Raw genomic sequence first — 22,174 nt, forward strand, 5'->3', positions numbered from 1 at the left:
CCAAAACCAAGAATCTGCTGCTGCTTAACCAACTGAGCCACCCAGGCACCCCTCCCCTTGCTCTTTAAAAGAGGCACATAAAGGGACATTTCTTATTCTGCTTCTGGGCATTGTCATCTTTATGTGGCACTGAGACCTGTGGTGGTCATTGTAAAGGATCCAGATGACATTAATTGCTCTCAGAGGCTTTATCATTCTATCTCTATCAGCAGATAGGTTAATAGCTGATTCCTCTGATCCAGCCAGGAATTAGGCAGAGTTAAGACTGGTTGCAGTTTCTCAAAGGTTCTGTCCACCTCTAATTTTCTTCTGTATACAAAGGATAATTTTTAAGATCTTTGAACCAAGAGCCTAGTGTGTTCACTGGGGCACTGTCCCCTGGTGGGCTTGAACTTGAATCCCCACACACATCGCAGGGAGACTGCAGAACACCCCATTCAGCTTGTTAGCAGGTTTCTTCTTGGCTTTTAGCCTAATGCCCTCTACAGAACCAGAATTTGACAAATGTCTTGGGGAGAGGCTAGCCTATGCATTAGGCTTGGTTCTCTGCGTTTCTGTTACTACCTGGCCATCAGCCCTTCAAGTCTTTGGTTTTGTCTCTCCACGAGACCACCGAAGGTCTCTGGTTTTTCTGTCCCCCAGCAGTGCTCCTGTGCTTAAGCAAAGTCCAGGTGCACAGCCTCCTGCCCTGAGCCCAGATTTGGCAAATATCTCCCAGAGCAAAAGCGGCTGCAAAAGTCAGCTATCATGCTGTATCAGCAACTCTTTGATGCCTTGACTCGTTAGAGGATTTTTGAGGTTTACCTCTTTTGGTTTTTTTCTCGGTGGGATCATTGGCCAGCTGCAAGCTTGGCCATGCCTTAGAAACAAGTGACTGTTGGGATATTAAAAAGTAGATGCTATAAAATGATAATCTTATAAATTTTTATTATAAATGTTTTTAGTTGCACAGAAAACTTGAAAGAATGGTAAATCCTATGTCTATCGCTCACATTGAAAAACCATTGCCCTTTTACTATATATGCTCTATCACCTATCAAACTTTTGCAGAACGATTTTAAAGTAATTTGCAGTCTTATGACATTTCCATTACAAACAATTCAGCAAATATCTTCTAAAAATAACAGTATTTCCTTATGATACCGTATTGCACCCCAAAATATAAACAATATATAAAAAGATAAACAAATATATAATTTGCTAACTAGTCTATAATACAACTTTCCATTGTCTCCAAAAGACCAACTATAGCAGTTTCTTCTATGATAAAACCATGCATGACTTATGATGTTTCTTTTAATCTAGATTCTTTTACTCATGACATTAACCATGTGAAGATACTAGACCAGTAGAGTCAGAGTAAATATTTTTGGTAAGGACACGACCTAGGTAATCTGCATAATTCATACTGTATCGTTTCAACAGGCTTGTGCTCTCTCACAGCTTCACCATTAATGATACTAATTTGATCATTAGAATAAGGTGGTGACAGATTTCTTCCCTTGTACACTTATGTTTTCCCTTTGTCATTGCCAGGTCATCTCACACTGCAGATATCCTATTCCCCACCCCCAAACTTTTACTTAATGGTTTAGTATTTATTGATGATTCTTGCCTAAATATATCTCATTGAAGTTTGTCATATGGATAATTTTCTGCTTCTGACATTTCTCCTTCATTCATTATTAGGCATGTCTGTTTCAAGACATTTTTAAAAACCTCCCTTTGTCAATTGACAATGCACTATACTTCCTTCCAGTGATGGAGGATAAATTCTAGTTACCCTTAAATTACTGATTTTCTTAATAAGAAGATGACCTATCATCTTTAATGCTGGCAAATAGGTTAATTTCAGGTTTTTTAAATTTTTACTTATTTTTTTATTTCAGATTTTTTTTTATTTCTTCAAACTTATTTATCAGGAGTGACTTAAATAAAAAATATAATTGAGTCCCATCATCATGGAAATGGCTTTAAGAGAAAACTGGTCAGGTGAATACTATTACTTCCCATTTTCAGCCAGTAAATAGTTGCCGTTGATAAATAGCCAACAGTCTGTCAAGAATGTTTAACATATATGATACAACATACCTGTTCACGAGGGGCGAAAACTAGGAAATAAGTTACTCAAACTTCTTGATTTCATCATACAAGGCAACCACAAAAGTACCACTCATGCCTCTCAGAACCTTGGTCAAGGCACCCATGAAAAAAGTTTTGGCTCCTTCATCAAGAGCAATCTTCCTCCAGCAGCAGTCAAGCGTGCCTGTATATACATGATGTCAGTTCCTTTGTGCCCTGACTGCACCATCACATCGTAAGGCCACAACAGTATTGAATGGAGAGGAAGTCAACCCAGCAACCACTGTGACAGCTTGTGCGATCATCCAGCTGATGGAGATGGAAGTATCCTTGGGATCTAGAAGCATTCCCTTTGCAGTGTCACAGATCTGGAATTGGCAGCTCGGTAGATGAGAATATCCTGCACAGATATGTTAAATTTGCTATAGGCCCTTAATTCCACCAGATTTGTAGATCTTAATCAGGCAGTCACCGAGGCCTCTGCATTTCCTTTCAGCTCCAGCTTTGCCCACATCCACTGCTAGACTGGTAAGGGCAAGATCAAGAGGATACACAGAACACAAAGATGTGGCCCCAGTGGCACCAACCCGATGCCAGATTCCTTGCATAGTGCCAGAACTGGGCTCTCTTGGCCACACCCAGGAAGATTTGCTTGTATCCATCCCTGAAGGCAAAGTTGAGAGCCTGAGCAGGGAAGTATCCATTGACATTGGCCAACTTACCAGGCAGGACGGAACTCGGTGCTCTGTGGGGTTATGAACCAGGTAGTATATATGCCCTTGTATTGCTTCTCTGTGGTGAGTTGCTTGCTGGCATGCTACATCTGCAGCAGCAGCTTGACCACCAGCACTACCATGGTCTTGTTGGTGGCAGCGGCCACTCCATTAGCCGGGAAGTCCTTGGGGAAAGGCACAGTGGCATCTGTCAGGTTGAAAGGAAAGAGGAGGTGGGCAAATGTGGGACTGCAGTAGGAATTGGCTGTGACTCTGGGGCTCTGGAGTCTTTTGTTTTTTAATATAAGCACAGACTTGTGGATTTTTTAAAAAGATTTTATTTATTCATGAGAGACACACACATACACACACAGAGAGAGAGAGAGAGAGGCAGAGACATAGGCAGAGGGAGAAGCAGGCTCCCTGCAGGGAGCCAGATGTGAGACTCGATCCCAGGACCCCAGGACCATGCCCTGAGCTGAAGGCAGATGCTCAACCGCTGAGCCACCCAGGGATCCCTTAAATTTTGATTCTTAAACAAGTAACTCAATCTGTCTACTCCTCATCCATTAAGTAAAGGGTTTGGATATCTCTGCATTCCTTCTACTCTTCCTAAGTCACGTTGACTCTGCCTCTCAAATAAATTCCACAGCTGTTGCCTCCTCTCCACCTCACTGCAGAGTTCCTTACCTGAACCACCACAGCGTGTCGTCTTGCAATTTCTCAAGTCTTTTCTGTGCTCCATGCTGCTGCCGAAGGAACCTTTCTTTTTTAAGATTTTATTTATTTATTCATGGAAGACACAGAAAGAGAGAGAGGCAGAGACAGGCAGAGGGAGAAGCAGGCTCCATGCAGGAACCCGATGTGGGACTCGATCCCGGGACTCCAGGATCACACCCTGTGCCAAAGGCAGGCGCCAAACCGCTGAGCCACCCAGGGATCCCAGACTTGTGGATTTTTATTTATTCAATCTGTTCAATGAATTACAGTCCTTATTCTTCTTGATATTTAAATTAGGCCAGATATTGCCAGTAATGGCTCCTCTCAGTTGGTTTGTGTCATATTTGAGCACTCCTGTGCTTTCTATGCAAGAAGATACTCTGCTCTCACCTTGTACGTAAACCATTTCTCCAGAAAGTCCTGGTTTCTTTAGCTGGGAAATAGCATATGGAAATCAAAATGATTGGACTAGTGATGCTCATTACTAAAGGATGATACTGCATCAAGGGTAATGGACAGTGATCTACCTACATACCTTTAAAAAAAACCATTAATTTTCATTGATATTTCAAATTAACATTTAACATTACAATTTTTCTTTGTTGATGTTCTATTTGTGTACCTTTTTATTTCCACTGAAAATCTGGGTCCCTAGTCATTTATTTCCTAGTTTTCTCTGTACCACAAAACATAAAAAATTTCAAAATTACAATACCACTATTATTAAATATTGGAATATAGTCTAAAAATAAACAGTCCTATGAAGTAGTCTTTTTTTGAAGTATTTTTCTGATATAAGAATGTATTTTCTATTTGGCTTGTTTTCAATTTTTTGGTTTGACTTTTTTTTTAAAAAAAGTTTTATTTTGCTTTTGATCATGTAAATGTTTTAATTGCCTCTGATTCATCCCATTGATGAGGGAGAGGTTCTCGCCCTAGGATTAGGGCAATAACCAGACACGTAATACCTGACACTGGACCAATAAGATAGATAGCAGTTTATTAGACACTTATGCTCCCAGCATGGGGGAGAAGGGAGGAGGAGATCCTACTTCATGCAGGGTCACACCAGGGCTGTTTTCAAGAACAGAGTGAACAGAAGAGCTGTGGGAGGCAGGCTTTTGTAGTATCAAGAGGATGGGCTGCCCCCTGATTCCTGCAGAGGATGTGACTGACTCCTGCAGGAGAATACGATTGGCTCCATGGAATCATTCTGTGAGCCAGCAGAAAACAGAAACCCTGTGCTCAGGATACATAAAAACAGTGCCCGGTCCCTTTGAAAAAGAAGGTTTGTGAGGCTAGAGGCCCTGATATCCCCAGGAGCAGAGCAGGGAGGAAACCTCAGTTCAAGACAGTCCTGATTTTACCAGATGTCAAGGCCGCACATCACATCAAGCCTTAATTTAAGTCTTAGACTGCAGTAAAACATTTATGTGACTCAAGCTCGAAACCGTATAAAATGGAATCCTTGGAGTATTGTTTTTCCATTTTTCTCCCTTCTTCTCTATCTCTCACATGGATAAGCCTATTTTCTTAGATTCTGACTTGTTTTTCTAGTATCTCATTTTGAAAAAAATAAGCAAATGAGCAGATCTCCCTCTTTCTGCTACTTATCATCTGTCTGCCTCTCTGTCCCCTTCCTTTCTAGCTCAAAAGAAGCATACTCATCTCATTCTGCATTTTGCTGTTCTCAGCAGAAACACTTTGTATTAGCACATTGAGATCTTTTTATTTTTTACAGCTACATTGCACAGCATTGTGTGGGAGCAACTATAGTTTATTCAACAAGTTCTTTATTTTAGTAGGTGTTTGAGTTGTTTATAATATTTTGATAGTATACGTGGTGCCATCATGAATAACATTGTGCATGTATTATTTCCTTTATGATGGTATATCTTCCTGGTACAGTCTAAAAGTGGGATTACTCTGCCAATTCATGTAAAATGCTGTTAGGGATTGCCAAATCCCTGATCATGTGGAGTTGTACTATTTTCCCAACAGCAGTGTATGCCTCTTTGTGCCCTTACCCACTATGTATTTTCAAACTTCTGGATTTTTGCCCATATAAGAAATGTCAAATCAGTGAAATCTTATATATATTTCTCATGTGAATGAGATTTATGGATCTTCTTGTGCATTCAATTGCTATTTACATTTAATTTTCTCTGATCTGTTTGTTCTGGTTTTTTGCCTAACATTTTTAAAAGATTTTATTTAATTATTCATGAGAGACACACACACACACACACACAGAGGCAGGCTCCCTGTGGGGAGCCTGATGTGAGACTCAATCTCAGGACTCTGGGATCACGCCCTAAGCCAAAGGCAGATGCTCAACTGTTGAGCCACCCAGGCATCCCTTGCTTAACATTTTTAATAGATTTTTGGTCCCTTTCCTCTACATTTTTAAGAGCTCTTTATATGTTAGGGAGATCAATCCCTTTTTGTAATATAAGTAGAAATATTTACTCCTCGTTGGACATTTTTCTTTTTCATTTGATTATGCTGTTCTTTGCTATGCAAAGTATTTTAAGTTTTAATATATTGGAGCTTAAAACTATTTTCCTTTATTTTTTCTGAATTGTCCCCCATGCCCTGGTAATAGATAAATTCACACATGTTTTCTTGAAGTACTTGTATGGTTTGATTTTTTGCAGTGAGATCTCTTTGATAGGTTGGTTTGTTAGTTTGTTTGTTTTTAGACAGTGTGTGTTTGTCGGTGGTGGAAGGAGCAGAGGGAGAGAGAAAGAGAATCTTAAGCAGGTTCTACACCCTGAGCCCAGTGAGGGCCTCAATCTCATGACCTTGAACTCATGACCTGAGCCAAAATCAAAAGTTGGACATTTAACTGACTGAGCCACCCAGATGCCCCTGGCAGGTACTCTTTGAGGGTTGTAGCCCCTTGATAATTTTCTCTATTTCTTTTCTAGGAATTTTTTCTCTTTGACCTTTACTGCATTCAGTTTTGATGAGCCCTGTTTTCCTAGAAAATTACCCATTTCATCTAGGTTTTCAAATTTATTTCTTTAAAATTGTTCAAAAATAATCTCCCATGGCTTTTAAAGTTTCCTTCTTCCAATAATGATTTCCCTTTTATCATTTCTTATTTTATATAACAATGCTTTTTCCCTTTATTTTTTTGAATAACTAGTTAATAGTTTGCTTATTTTGTTGATTTTTGCAAAGAACAGGCTTTTTAAAAAAGTAATTATAGCACTTTCTGTATTTTAACTTACTGATTTCTCCACTCAGTCTTTTTTCAAAGCCAAGAAACAAATACACAAACCTGCAAATAACCAATTGTAGGAAGACTTTCCTTGTTGGAACGGGAAAGCAGACTATATCCATTAGCGAGATCCCTTGCTTTTCCCCCAAATTCTGCCTTTGTTATATTATACATCTATACATTGGACTTCAAAAGCCTGCTGGTCCATGTAGCTGAACCATAGGGAGTCCCATTTTTCGAGCCTCCTCTAGATTTTGCTGACTTCTCAATGATTATAGGTTTAATTAGTCTCTTTCTGTTCATCTGCTTGCTTCACAAGAAAATAAGGCAAGAACTCCAGGGGCCATGGGCTTAGGCAGAGGTAACTTTGATCGTAGGGGGAGGGGGGGGGTAAAAGCCACATACCAAGAATAGAAATTACTTTCTACACGCATGGGGAACATTGTCCTTCCTGATCCCAAATTTGAGTCAGCCCATTGGGGATTCTTAACCGTTACCTAAAATAAATGAGCTCTGGAATAAATGGGTCGGGGGCTGAGAGGATGTATATCCGGGACACATGGACATTGTGCCCCCAACTGGTTTCCCTACCTCTCATTCCCCTCCTCTCTATGCAGGCCTCTGCTCTTTTTGTCCACCTTCAGTGCACCAGATTGTTTGAAATTCAAACTCAGTGAAGCTATTTTTAGTTTTCTTGCTGGTAAAGTTTTGTAAGATTTTCTTTTTAAAGTTTTATATGGAAAATTTTAATCATGCATAGAAGTCAAGAAAGTGTAGAATGAATTGCACATACTGACATAACAAACATCAACATCTGTCAATCACATTTTGTCTTCCACCTTACATCACATCATATCACCTATGAATTTTTCAGAAGTCTCTCCTTAAGTAAATAAACTACCAAAAATGCCACTTTCATGTTTAACAAAATAATTCCTAACATCACATATTACCCAGTGAATATTTCATTAATTGCCTCAAAATTTCATTCATGGCTATTTTAATTGAATCAGGATCCAAAGTCCAAACTTTTAAAAATTTCCTTTTTTTAATTGAAGTATAACTGACATATAACATTATATGAGTTGTAGGTATACAGTATGATTCAATATTTGAATATATTGTGAAATGATTACTACAATAAGTGTAGTTAACATCTATCATGAAATTAGAAAAAAATTTTTTTGTAATGAGAGATTTTAGATCTATTCTCTTAGCAACTTTCAAATATGCAGCACCATATCATATCAGCTACAGTCACTATGCTGTACATTCCATCCCTGTGACTTAATTATTTTACAACTGGAAGTTTGTAACTTTTGATTCCCATCACCCCTCACCCCTCACTTTGGCAATCACCAATCTTTCTCCGTATCTATGAACTTGGGTGTTGGTTGTTGTTATCGTCGTATGAATTGTACATGTAAGTGAGCTCATGCAGGATTTGTCTTTCTTTGTCAGACTTATCTCACTGAACATATGCCTTCAAGGTCATTCATGTTGTCACTAATGGCAAGATTTTATTTTTTATGGCTGAGTAATATTCCAGTGTGTGTGTATGTGTGTGTGTGTGTGTGTATGTACACACCATATCTTATTTATCCATTCATCTATCAGTAGACACTTAGGTTGTTTCCATATCTCAGCTGTTGAAAAGAATGCTGCAATGAACCTGGAGATGCATGTATGCTTATAAATTAGTATTTTTGTTTTCTTCAGGAACTCAGAAATGGATTAATGGTACATACAGTAGTTCTATTTTTAATTTTTAAAGGAAATTCCACACTGTTTTCCATAATGGCTGCATCAATTTTCACTCCCACCAACAGAGCATAAGTTTATTTTTCTCCCCATACTTGCCAACACTTGATATTTCTTGTCTTTTTTATAATAGTCATTCTAACAGGTATGAGATAATATCCCATTGTGGTTTTGATTTGCATTTCTCTGATGGTTAGTGATATTTTCATGTGCCTGTTGGCCATCTATATGACTTTTTTGGAAAAATGTTTATTCAGACTCTCTGCCCATTTTTAAATCAGGTTGTATGTTTTTATTGCTATTGAGTTGTATGAGTTATTTATGTATTTTGGATGTACCATTTGCAATATTTTCTCCCATTCAGTATATTGCCTTTCTGTTTTGTTGATGGTTTCCTTTGCCATGCAGAAACTTTTTAGTTTGACGTAATTCCACTTGTTTATTTTTGCTTTTGTTGTCTTTGCTTTTAGTCAGATCCAAAAAAACATCATGAAGACATGATGTCAAGGAGCTTGTTGGCCATGTTTTCTTCTAGGGATTTTATGGTTTCAAGTCTTGGACTTGAATGTAAGTCCTTAATCTGAGTAATTTTTGTGTATGATGTAGGATACACATTGTAGTTTTCAGACTTCTGCATGTGGCTGTCCACCCAACACCATTTACTGAAGAGATTTGCCTTTCCTTGTACATATTCTTGGCTCTTTTGTTATAAGTTAATTGACTCATGTATGTGTGAGTTTATTTCTGGGATCTCTATTCTGTTTCATTGATCTATGTATCTATTTTAATGACAGCACTATACTGTTTTGATTACTGTAGCTTTGTAATATAGTTTGAGATATGACAGTATGTTGCCTCCAGCTTTGTTTTTTTCCTCAAGATTCCTTTGGCTCTCTGGGAGTCTTTTGTGCTTCCACATAAATTTTAGAATGATCTGTTCCAGTTCTGTGAAAAATGCCATTAGGATTTTTGTAGGAGATACACTGAACCTGCAGATACCTTTGGATAGTATGGTTATTTTAACAAGATTCTTCCAATCTCTGAGCCTGGCGTATCTTTCCATTTATTTGTGTCTTCTTCAGCTCCTTTAATCATTGCCTTATAGTTTTCAATATACACATCTTTCACCACCTTAACTTTATTCCTAAGTATTTTATTCTTCTTGATGTGATTATAAAGGAGATTGTTTTCTTAATTTATCTTTCCGGTAGCTCATTATTATTATATAGAAACATAAGTGATTTTTGTATGCTAATTTTGTATCCTGCAACTTTACTGAATTCATTCATTAGTTATAACAGTTTTTTGATGGAATCTTTAGGGTTTTCCTTATTTAGTATCCTGGCATTTGCAAATAGTGATAGTTTTACTTCTTCCTTTTCAATTTGAATACCCTTTATTTCTTTGTCTTGCCTAATTGCTAGCTAGGACTTACAATACTATATTGAAAAAATGTGGTAAGAATAGACATCTTTATATTGTTCCTGAAAAGCTGGTAGCTGTGGGTTTGTCATATATGTTTTTATTATGTTGAGGTATATTCCCTGTATATTAACTTTATTGAGAATTTTTATCATAAATGTATATTAAAGTTTGTTGGATGCATTTTCCATATCTATTAAAGTGATTATGTAATTTTTAAGCTTTATTTTGTTAATGTGGTGTATCACATTGCTTGATTTGTAGATATTAAAGGATTCTTGCCTTCCTGGAACAAATCCTACTTGATCTTGGTATATGATTCTTTTAATGCATTGTTGAATGGAGTTTGCTAATATTTTTTTGAGAATTTTTGCATCTATGTTCATCAAGGATATTTGCCTGTAATTTTTTTCTTAGAGTTCTTGTCTGATTTTAGTAGCTGGCCTTGTAAAATGAGTTTGAAAGTATTCCCTCCTCTTCTTTGTATGTTTGGTAGAATTCACCAGTGAAGACATCTGGTCCTTGACTCTTATTGTTTGTTGAGAGGCTTTTGATTACTGATTCAACCCCCTTTTTAATAATCAATCTAATCATATTTTCTGTGTTTTCATGATTTGGTCTTGGAAGATTTTATATGTCCAGGAATTTATCTATTTCTTCTAGATTATCCAATCACACATATTCCCGATGATTCAGAAAATGCAGACTAGTTTACAATTGGTCAAAGTTGGCCTCAATGTCTGGATAATTAAATCATTTATAATTCTGCAACTTTCAGGTACTTTCAGATATGCCAACTGAGCCAACAAATTATTGCCTTGTTTCACAAATAAACAAGAACATTTTTATTGTGTACTATTAATAGCTTATGAATGGCTGCCTTGAAAGTGCTAGAGGTACAAGAAATTTATTATAAGCTCTAAAATAATAACATTTATTTTTCTGGTTTTATAAGCAATATAATTTCATTGCTTGAATTTGGAAATTAAACAACAAAAAAGTAACAATTCTCTCACTTTGATATAAACAATTGAAATTGTCATATTTTTATTATCTACTTCCATGCGTATACTTACTTTTAAATGAAATGGTTCCTTATATATACTTTATATCCTATTTAGTAACATTAACATAGTTAATAATCATAATATCATGTCTTTAAATATTTCTCAAAAATATTTTTATTTTATTTTTTTTAAATAATAAATTTATCTCAAAAATATAATTTTTAATGGCTATGTAACAGCCCATAACACAGACCTGGTTTAATTAACCTAGTCTTCTGAAGGTTAAATATTGATGTATTTTCATTTGCTACATCAGTACATCAATATTTTCATTTGATAAGTAACCTTGCAATCCTTCCTTTTGTGCATAAAAGTAAGCATTTATTTTGACTATATTAGGAATTGAGTTTACTGAGTTTAGGATAATGAACATTTTAAAGCTTATTGATGCAGATTTTTAAGTTGGTTCTAAGAAAGACTATAGTATTAATTTGTAGAATGTGAGAATCTCATTGTACTTTCTCAGGAACCCAGATTGACAGATGTCCCATCTCCCCAGAGCAGGAAAAGGAAAATGAGAAATGTAGCATATTGGTACCTAAGTTTTTGTCTAGATGTGACAGATTTTATGTCTGCTCATATTTTATTGGCCATAGCAAATCACATGACCACATCTAATTTCAGAGTGGGTAGGGGAGTGTGCATTTGGCAAGAGAGAGAATGAGAATTTTGTGAATAGTTAATTACTACCACACTATGCTCCAACCAAACCAATTGGGTAAGCACTGCTTTGAAGGCAAGTCCATTGGTGGTTCCATTTCTGGGTTTCATGCTACCAGCAGTGGTATAGACTAACTTTCTTATTCACTGGTGGCCTCAAAGGTATGCTTTTCTTCAGCACCCTTGCCAGTTTGGAAACAGCACTTTTGTTCACTTAGCCATCAAATATTTTATATATGATACTATGCCTGGTATATTATCTTGAAAGATATCCTCCAGCAAATCCTTCCATTTCTGTATATTAATGTTCTTCTCACCAAGACATGGAGTATATTTCTCCTTTCCTTAAAACCAAGCTGGTTTTTGTGGCTTACTTTAACCAGTGCAATGTTGCAGAAGTGACATTGCCAGTTTGGGCCTAATCCTTACCAGGCCTAGTAGCCTCACTTGTGCTTTTTTGGAAGTGAGCCACCAGGTAAAGAGATCTCTGCTATCCTGTTAAAGAGATGACATGAAGAGAAATCCAGGAAAATGGCAGGAAACCTCAGCCATTGCAACCCTAGCTAGGTGTAGCCACACAAGAGCCTCCAGCTGGTACTATATGAAGCTAAATGAACTAACCTAGTTGAGTCCTGACCAAATTGCAGAACTATAAGCAAATAAATGATTGCTTTAAGCCACTAAGTTGAGGAATGGTTTCTTGTTCAACAACAGGTATGTGATCCACTATGCATGGGCCCCTGATCCTATACATTTACAGGAAAATTCAGTATGTGGTAATTGTTATGAAAGAGATACAAAATAGGAGATCAGAGCAGAGTGGTTACTTGCAGACGGAAGTAACAGGGAGTGCTTCCTGGAGATGTAAACAAAATGTGTTTTAAAGACTTAGCCCAGCTATGCCTTCATTACTATTAATCTCTAGGCATCTATATACCTCAGGAGATTCCATACCTTACCTCATCCCCTCCCCCACCAATGTCCTTCTAATTTAGATGTAAATAAATATTATGTCTTAGTAATTGACTTGAACCCTCCTGTCCCATTCTTTGCATTTTAGGAGGACTGTATTAGATAAATGAATCATTGAAATTTCAGGAACAACCACAGGGAAAGTGCTTTGGGAAGAAGACCTCATAGCGTCAAGCAACTTATATCACATAATCACTCTTTACTACCCTTACAGAAAGGCTAAGTCTACTCATACTGGGTAAGACTGTACTTCTCTACTATGTCCCCAGGATGACACAAGGGAACAATCTCTTCATTTGAAGACACATATGTTAATTCTCCCTTTGGAGTTCACCATAAGCCCTGATAAATTCACCAGCTCAATCAGCAACATCTATCTGTTTGCATTTCAAGGAGTGTTACCAAGATGTAAACCAACCTTGGTCTTCATTCTTCACTAGGTAGCTATTTCTGTTAAGCTCCTTCATCACTGAAGTCTCAAACTAGCACTCAGCTCAGAAGTCAGCAGTATGGAAGTAAGCACATAGATTTACAAAGTCAAACCCAGTGAAGCTGAGCAGTCTAGAGCTTAAATTAGAATACAGAAAAATTTAAAGATGTGCATACTATGTGTCCTAGCAATTTGACTCCTTCTAATATATCCTCAATGTGCCCAAGGTAAGAGTATGCAAGTATTAATGAAATGGCAAAGAATTGGAACCCATCTACTTATTTATGGACAAGAAAAATAAAAATGAATAAATAAGTGGTGGTATATAGCAGCAAAACTGAATGAGAATTACATTTATTAATATCTAATATCCACGAATCTCAAATATATGTTGAGCAAAAAAAGCAGGGTTCAGAATAACATATACAGTATGGCACCATTTATAAAGCTTTAAAAAATGGAAAATAATACTATATATTATTTATGAATATATATATAAATGTAGTCAAGTTTAAAATATGCATGGAAATGATAAACAGGAAACTCAGGATGCTGGTTACCTCTTGGGAGGGATTTATAGGAAAGAGATTAAAGAGAGAGATTCTATAATGACTATAATATATATAGATAATATTTTATTTCTTAAGCTGGGTACAGGAGCCTCAATATATTATTCTTGGTACTTTTTTGTATGTCTGCAATATTCTTCTTACAAAATAAATGTGGAAGAAAAAGTTGTTTTAGGTTGAACTGACTCATAGATTAATCTTGAACCATTACAGACCATGTGATTCTAAATAAATCACAAATCACGTCAGCTCTCAGTACTGCATTCTCCTTTCCTGAAATGAGGGACCTGAACTAAGATCTTTAAAGTCCCTTATAGTCCCAAAAAGGAATTAAATCTTTCATTCTAAAGCTTCTTCAAATAGATGCTGTGTTTCTGAAGGACAGGGAACATGTCTTTCCTGATTTACATTATTAGTGTCTTTTCTATTGTCTGTAGATTCTCAACAAATTTGAAGGCCTTATGTAATACACAAACAGCTACAATTTCCATTATTCACTTCTCCTAAGACAAATAGCTGCTGAGAAAATGGTCCAGGTACTCAATTTTAGGTTCCATGTGTGAAATAGCATCCCAGAGAGAAACTGCTTTCCTGTTCAACTCTACATCTTTAACCATACCTAACTAAGCAGATCAAGTGTGCTTCTGATTACAGACTAAAGAAGTATCCTCGTATTTTTCATGTTAACCAATCCCTACAACTGGAGTTTCACAAGGATTCCCCTTAGGGGGTGCCTGGCTGGCTCAGCCAGTAGAGCATATGATTCTTTGTCTCAGGGTTGTGAGTTTGAGCCTCACATTAGGTTAGAGTTTACTTAAAAAAAAAAAAAAAATCAAACGGATTGTCCTTTGATGATTATAAGTGATGATATCTTCTTAAGGATGCAAAGTGCAAAAATGTCCGTCGAATTTTCTCTCCTTATAGAGCACATGGAAACAGAGATAATTTGGGTAGTATACATACATCTTCTGTCTCATTTAGCTTTTCAAATATCTCCAAATATATCTGCCTGTCCTACCCCATCCTCCCAAATATTGCTTGACAGTTACTTTGGATCTCACTTTGTTCTGCAGTCTCTCTGTGCATTTTTGGTTCATGTGTACTTAGACAGTACTTGTACTTGCTTAGAAATAGCAGGAAGATTTTATCAGGAATTGGAGGTGATAGAAGAGATGGTCCAAAGGTCAGAAAATCAAGGTTGGTGTCTTGCCTAGTGCCCTGGTAAGGAGTGTGTGAGCCTTTAAGCCTAGGATGTAATTATGCTTGGAAAAGAGACCACTGTTGGGGAGAAATTCACAGTTCTTACACAGACCATTTATGCTGTACAATACTTAGAGATTATAGCTAAATATGAAGAGGTATTGAATTGAATGGAGTCCATGCCAGAAAATGTATGTCCTAATTTATCCTATTGTACATGGAGTGCCAATGGATGCAGCCATAGAATGCTGAAATGATTTATCACTGAACCTAAAAGAATGCACCCAGGTGTTATTAGGTAAAAACTGAAACTCAGAAGCTGTTTATCCTAGTGAAGCTTAATAGGACTAAGGCTACTGTGTGGATGGTGGGGAGCAAGTTATCAACCCATCTCCCCAAGTTAATGGCCAGAGGAGATTTTCTAACTCTGGCTGGCCTAGTTTCTCTTGTCATTTTGGGAAAATGAGTCCTCTTCTCCCTTGGAAAGACAAGTAGATTTCTCCTGTGACCAGTAGGAATATACTTTTTTCATTAAATTAAATGGAGTTTGGTTCATGAAAAACACAAAAGAAGCCAGTTCTACAGGAGCAAACAAGTTGAATTGAAAGTCAATTACTTTCACCGTCTGCACCCTAGTTATACAATGAAAGCATTTTAAAAGGTGAAAATGTATTCGGCAAGTATTTTCTTATTTGGAGCCTAATTCTTTGTTTTTATAGACAGAGAGCTGGTTATTAGAACAAGAGAGGAAAGTTACTAAGTGAACATAAACATATATGTGGAACTAAGCTTACTTATAGGGACAGATATACATAAGACAGTGTGACAAATCAGAGATAATGTGGGAAAATAATGAGGTGGAAAGGAACGAGTTGAAAGTTTAGGGGAAAGTCATAGTGGTTTGATAAATGTGGACAAAGTGAATTTGAGGTAGAAATTTGAGGTACTTTGAAATCTGCTTAGAGCAACTTCTTGCAAGACATATCTATGAAGGCAAGGGACACAAAAGCAAAAATGAACTATTGGAACTTAATCAGGATAAAAAGCTTCTGCAGAGCAAAGGAAACAACCAACAAAACTAAAAGATAACCTACAAAATGGGAGAAGATATTTGCAAATGACTTATCAGATAAAGGGCTCTAGTATCCAAGATCTATAAAGAACTTACCAAACTCAACACCCAAGAAACAAACAATCCAGTCAAGAAATGGGCAGAAGACATGAACAGACATTTCTCCAAAGAAGACCTACACATGGCCAACAAGCACATGAAAAAATGCTCTGCATCAGTTGCCATCAGGGAAATACAAATCAAAACCATAATGAGATCCCACCTCACACCAGTGAGAATGACTAAAATTAACAAGACAAGAAACAAAAAATGTTGGAGAGGATGTGGAGAAAGGGGAACCCTCTTGCACTGCTAGTGGGAATGTGAACTGGAGCAGCCACTCTGGAAAACAGTGTGGAGGTTCCTCAAAAAGTTAAAAATAGAGCTACCCTATCACGCAGCAATTGCACTACTGGGGATTTACCCCAAAGATACAGATGCAGTGAAACCACGGGACACTTGCACCCCAAAGTTTATAGCAACAATGTCCACAATAGCCAAACTGTGGAAGGAGCCTTGGTGTCCATCAACAGATGGATGTATAAAGAAGATGTGGTTTATATATACAATGGAATATTACTCAGACATCAGAAAGGATAAATACCTACCATTTGCTTCAACGTGGGTGGAACTGGAGGCTATTACGTGGAGTGAAATAAGTCAGTCGGAGAAGGACAATCATATAGTTTCACTCATGTGGAATATAAGAAATAGTGAAATGGACTATAAGGGAAAGGAGGGAAACTGAGTGGGGAAAAATTAGACAGGAAGACAAACCATGAGAGACTCCTAACTCTGGGAAACAAAGGGTTGCAGAAGGGGAGGAAGGTGGGGGGGGGTGTGAGTGACTGAGTGGTGGGCACTGAAGAGGGCACTTGATGGGATGAGCATGGGTGTTATACTATATGTTGGCAAATTGAATTTTAATAAATAAGTAAAATCTTTGAAAAAAAAATCTGGTTAGTCTGCAGGGAGAAATGACTTGATATAGCAGTGTGGTGGGCAATGGGATGCATTACTCAGATCCCCTTCAATGAAGATTCATGTCCCAGCTCCTGGGAATGCTTTGGGACAGCAGACCTCAATTGTCAGCTCCTTCAGGGATTGTCTCATCTTCAAAGAGCCACTTCCTGCAAGGTTATGCCCTGCCCCAAAGTGGCCTGCAGCTAGTGACTGATCATTATGGGGACCTCAGTTAGCAAATAAGCTGGTACATTGTATAGGCCTTAAAGGTATAAATGGCATCTTTCATACTGTATTCCAGAGGTGGTTGAGGAACTCTGTACGTTGGTGAGTACAAAGAGCAATAGGTGTGGGTTGTTTGTAGCTAAGGAGGATGTACACCAGAAGACCACTCTGGAGGCCCAGTAGTGGGCTAGTAACTCTCTTAGCAAGTCTCTCTACTCACAGTGGAGAATGAGTGTGGGTTGGCCTGTGCTCATAGAGCTCAAAGAGCTGATTTAGGGCAACATGGCTAGGCTACAGCATTCATTTATTTGCCAGCCAGTCTAGCTTCAAATTTTGGCACAAATCTATGTTTTATGACAAGGATGATAATTTTACGTTCATGTATTTGCTCAATAAAAATATATTTAATACAATTTATTATCAATTTAATATCCTGTAGCATAAGGGGGAAAAAAAACAGCCAGGCACCATTTACCTGCAATTTAAGTAATCAGTTCCAAAGGAACCAGACATAGAAAAACAGGTGGGTTTTAAAGTCTTCTGAAGAACTTGTATAGACAATTTTGTCTGGGTTACCATCACTTTTGTATCCAGTATTCCAAAACAGTAATGCCCTGGACCTGTGCATTCTTCTGGGTGTTGCTTGTGTTAAGAGGGAGATGACTTCAAATTCAAACTCTTCTTTATCACTGAAGAATCTAAATTGCATCTGCCCAGGAAACCTGACCACCGTCACTGCCTGGGCACTGCAGATAAAGTGTCTTGTTGTTCATGGCTCTGGATCCTGAAACACTTTTCTATTATTAGCATAGCCTCTTTTATCAGCTTCACTCCCTCTCGGGTGTAGTCACATAAAGGTAATTGTAAATTATAAAACTAGTCTCTGGGAAGCTGGCCACAGCCAGATCCAAACTGCAACTCTATTTGCTGCTACCTTTATCTCTACCTCATTTTGTCTCCTAACTGGTGCTGTGATGAGATCAAGAATGACTTTAAAAAGATGCAAAATGATGGAGAAAGAAAAATTGAAGACTGTTGTTTTCTAACCTCTCCAGGAAGCTTAGTACTAAAGGAATCTTTTTGTTTACATCTAGCTTTTCTTGATTTTAATCAATATACTATATTCATCAGGGAAGAAAAAAGCAATTTCCCAATATTTGACAAGTGGATGCTTAGTGTCTAAATAATCCACTAAGGGCCAATGAGGAAACCAGGAACAAGAATTTTGAGTCACCCAGTCCATGTGGTGAATATTAGTGCTGCTCTCTGGTATGGCTGGGTCTTCCCTGTCTCTGAGCCCTAGAGAAGACTGCAATTCCTACTCTTTGTAGTTAGCAGGCATGTGATTTGCTTTAGTCAATGATGTATGAGAAGTCCTGCCTATTACTTCCAGGTGGAAGCATTCAAGAGGCAATGTGTAACTCTCTTTTTCCCTGCTATGACAAACACTTGAGTATCATGAAGTAATAGTGGCACCATATGATAGTTTGGAGGAATTCTGTATCTGGAGCCAAATTTACCACCACCAATATTGGACATGTGGTGGGAATGGTCAGTAGTTAACTGTGTTAAGCCATTGAAATTTTAGCTTTTAAATTTTAACTTATTCCTGCAGGTGACCTAAGCTTATCCTAGCTCTGCTATTGTGACACTGATCAGCCCCAAAGAAAAGTTCAATATTGATGTTTAGGGATCACATAATCAAAAAGTCCTCTGGTTATTCAGTCAGCAAGTCTTGTTCTCTCTGAAATTTTAGTGCATCACTCTTATATAACAAAGGAGAACTAAAGATCACTAAATATTTGAAAAAGTCTCCAATTTGAGAGGCTAAGTACAAAGCCAAATAATAATAATAATAATAATAACCTCTGAAAAAACAGTCATGGAGCAAGAGAAGAGAAAGTATCATTTATATCATCAGAGAGATAGGAGATATTCTATCCATGAAAGAAAACAGAAAGATATATAAAATAAAAAATAAAAATTGTTAAGAGTTCTTATAAATGAAAGATATGATAGAAATTTACAATAAGGGATCCCTGGGTGGCGCAGAGGTTTGGCGCCTGCCTTTGGCCCAGGGCGTGATCCTGGAGACCCGGGATCGAATCCCACATCGGGCTCCCGGTGCATGGAGCCTGCTTCTCCCTCTGCCTGTGTCTCTGCGCCTCTCTCTCTCTCTGTGACTATCATAAATAAATAAAAATTAAAAAAAAAAAAAAAAAAAAAAAAAAAAAAAAAAAAAAAAAAAAAGAAATTTACAATAATAGAAAGATTGGGGGAAAACTAACACAATGAATTTTTAAATTTTTAAAATAGAGACAATAGGAGTAAAAGGATAATCTGATTAGAAGCTCAATCTCTAAGATCCAATCTCTAATGAATATGAGTTCTGGAAAGCCTGAACAGAGAGAACAGGGAAAGAAAATTATCGGAGAAATAACACGTGAAAAATTCTTAGAGTAATGGATCAATGGAGTAACCAGCACAATAAATAAAGGAATACATACTCAAAGATACATCACATGAAATTTCAAAGCACTAGGAATAAGACATCCTAAAACCTTTCAAAAAGAAAAAAAATTAACATTTATAAGAAAGGATGGCAGTCAGAATGTCATCAGACTTATCAATAACAATCCTGGAAGCCTCAAGACACAGCACAATACCTTTAAAATTCTGAGGACAAAAATAAATAAATAAATAAATAAATAAATAAATAAATAAATAAATAAATAAATAAATAATAAATAAAATAAAATTCTGAGGACAAAATATTTTCAACTTATAATTCTACACTCAATCAGATAACTGTTAGAATTTTTAGTATACAAGTCTCAAAAATTATACTTCTGCACATTTCTCAAAGAACTACATGTGCTCTGGGGTACCTGAGTGGTTTAGTCGGTTATGGTCTGCCTTTGGCTCAGGTCATGGTCCTAGGGTCCTGGGATCAAGCCCCACATGGGGATCCCCACTCAGTGGGGAGTCAGCTCCTCCCTCTGACTGTGCCTCTTCCCCTGCTTGTGCTCGCTCTCACTCACTTTCTCAAACAACATCTTTTTTTTAAAAGAACTAACTACATGGGATCCCTGGGTGGTGCAGCGGTTTGGCGCCTGCCTTTGGCCCAGGGCGCGATCCTGGAGACCCGGGATCGAATCCCATATCAGGCTCCCGGTGCATGGAGCCTGCTTCTCCCTCTGCCTGTGTCTTTGCCTCTCTCTCTCTGTGACTATCATAAGTAAATAAATAAAAATAAAATAAAATAAAATAAAATAAATCTTAAAAAAAAAAAAAAAAAAGAACTAACTACATGTGCTCCACCCATCCCTATTCTCCAAGCTTATATATTAGCTGATTTCATCTTTAGGGCAACTGAATAAGATAAGTCTGTGTTTTCACCACCATTTTACAGATGGGAAAATTGAGACATAGATAAACAATGTCTCCAAGGTAGCACAATTAATAATATAGACCTGGAATCTGAACTCAGGCAGTCTAACTCCAGAGCCCATGTTTTTCCTCACTATTTTCACGGCCTCCAAGACAAAGATATTTATCCCAGGAAATGTGCTCAACACAGAATAGAGATAAAAAGTTATCAAAATAACTGTACATGAGATCTGAAGTACACATGGCAAGGGGGGCGGGGTGCGGAATTAAGGACTGTAAAAGAAATATTTCCACAGGGGAAAAAGTGGATACTTTATCTGAAATGTTTGATCACAGTAAAACTTTGAGTTTTACCTTGGAAGATTTATATAAAGTACTTTTCAATTACAGGAAGAACTAAAGTGCAGAATAAGCATGGTTTGCTATCTACTTGAGATATAAGATTATTTATGTATTTATAACACTTACCAAATATTGATTTAACCAAAAATTGTAAAAATATCTTTGGAGGCAGGACTTCCAACCATGATGAAGAGATTAGAAAAGTCTCCCTGTTGGGCCGCCCTGGTGGCTTAGTCGTTTAGTGCCACCTTCAGCCTGGGGCGTGATCCTGGAGACCGGGATCGAGTCCCACTCCAGGCTCTCTGCATGGAGCCTGCTTGTGTCTCTGCCTATCTCTCTCTGTGTCTCTCATGAATGAGTGAATGAATGAATGAATGAATGAATAAATAGTCTTTAAAAAAGAAAAGTCTCCCTGCCAAAAAACAAGTATGACGACAACTGTCAAAAAAACCATTAAGGGCTCTGGAGGTTAAACAAAAACAAATAAAAATTTAAGAAGCATGTACTCATGAAAATCTCAAGCACTTTGAGTAAGAATAAATCACTAAGTTTCCAGCCTTCTTGCCTGGGGCTGCTCCCTCCCCTCCAGCTCAGCTGATGAGAAATGTCATTCTTCCATAGTAGAGCTGGCTGTGAAAAGCTAAAGCTTCATAGCCAGAGGGGACTGCAAGCAGAGAGCAAAAGTCCATGCCTAGAGTCATTGTCAGTAGAAGTAGCAAACTTAGTAGTAAATAACCAGGAAAAACCCAAAGCCCTGTTGCACTAGGGTCTGGTCTGATTAGAGTGAGTAGAAAACCAGCCAGAAATGTATAGAGATACTGGCAATGAAAGTATCATAAAAGTATTAGACAAACTATATATATCCTTGGCCAACCAGAATGCTGGTGCCTGCATTCAGGAAGCTCAGAAGAGTCCATTAGAAAGTGAAAGTTGAAGCAGACTTGAAAATGCCTGAATTTAAATGTGCTGTTTAACCCACACACAGCTCCATTGACATGGCATGGAAGGCTTATAAGCTAGAGTTGTTTGAACACAAACTTCTGACCAACTGTTGGCTGACCACTAAGCCATGCACAAACAGGTGTGATCCCAGGGAGCCAGAATAAAATTATAAGCCAAAGGATAAAACAAACAAAATAACAAGTAGAGATATTAACAGCTACATATTGCAGAGGAGAAAGGTTCTTCAGGTTAAATATAGGCAAGTTCACTAAAATAATAGCAACTTTCAGGAGTTAAAAAATGTATATATGTAGCAGAATTCAGAGTTGCTGTAATTTAAAATGTCTAATTTCCAACACAAAATTCTGAGACATGCAAA

The 22,174-nt window shown here is 37.4% G+C and overlaps 1 pseudogene; it reads right to left on the bottom strand.

The window, feature by feature from the left end:
- Positions 1-1,948: 1,948 nt before the first annotated feature.
- On the bottom strand, positions 1,949-3,540 carry LOC112661361 (ADP/ATP translocase 2-like; annotated as a pseudogene).
- Between the last annotated feature and the right edge of the window lie 18,634 nt (positions 3,541-22,174).

The sequence above is a fragment of the Canis lupus genome, chromosome 18 (genome assembly GCF_003254725.2).
Source record: "Canis lupus dingo isolate Sandy chromosome 18, ASM325472v2, whole genome shotgun sequence".
Taxonomy (NCBI): Eukaryota; Metazoa; Chordata; class Mammalia; order Carnivora; family Canidae; genus Canis; species Canis lupus.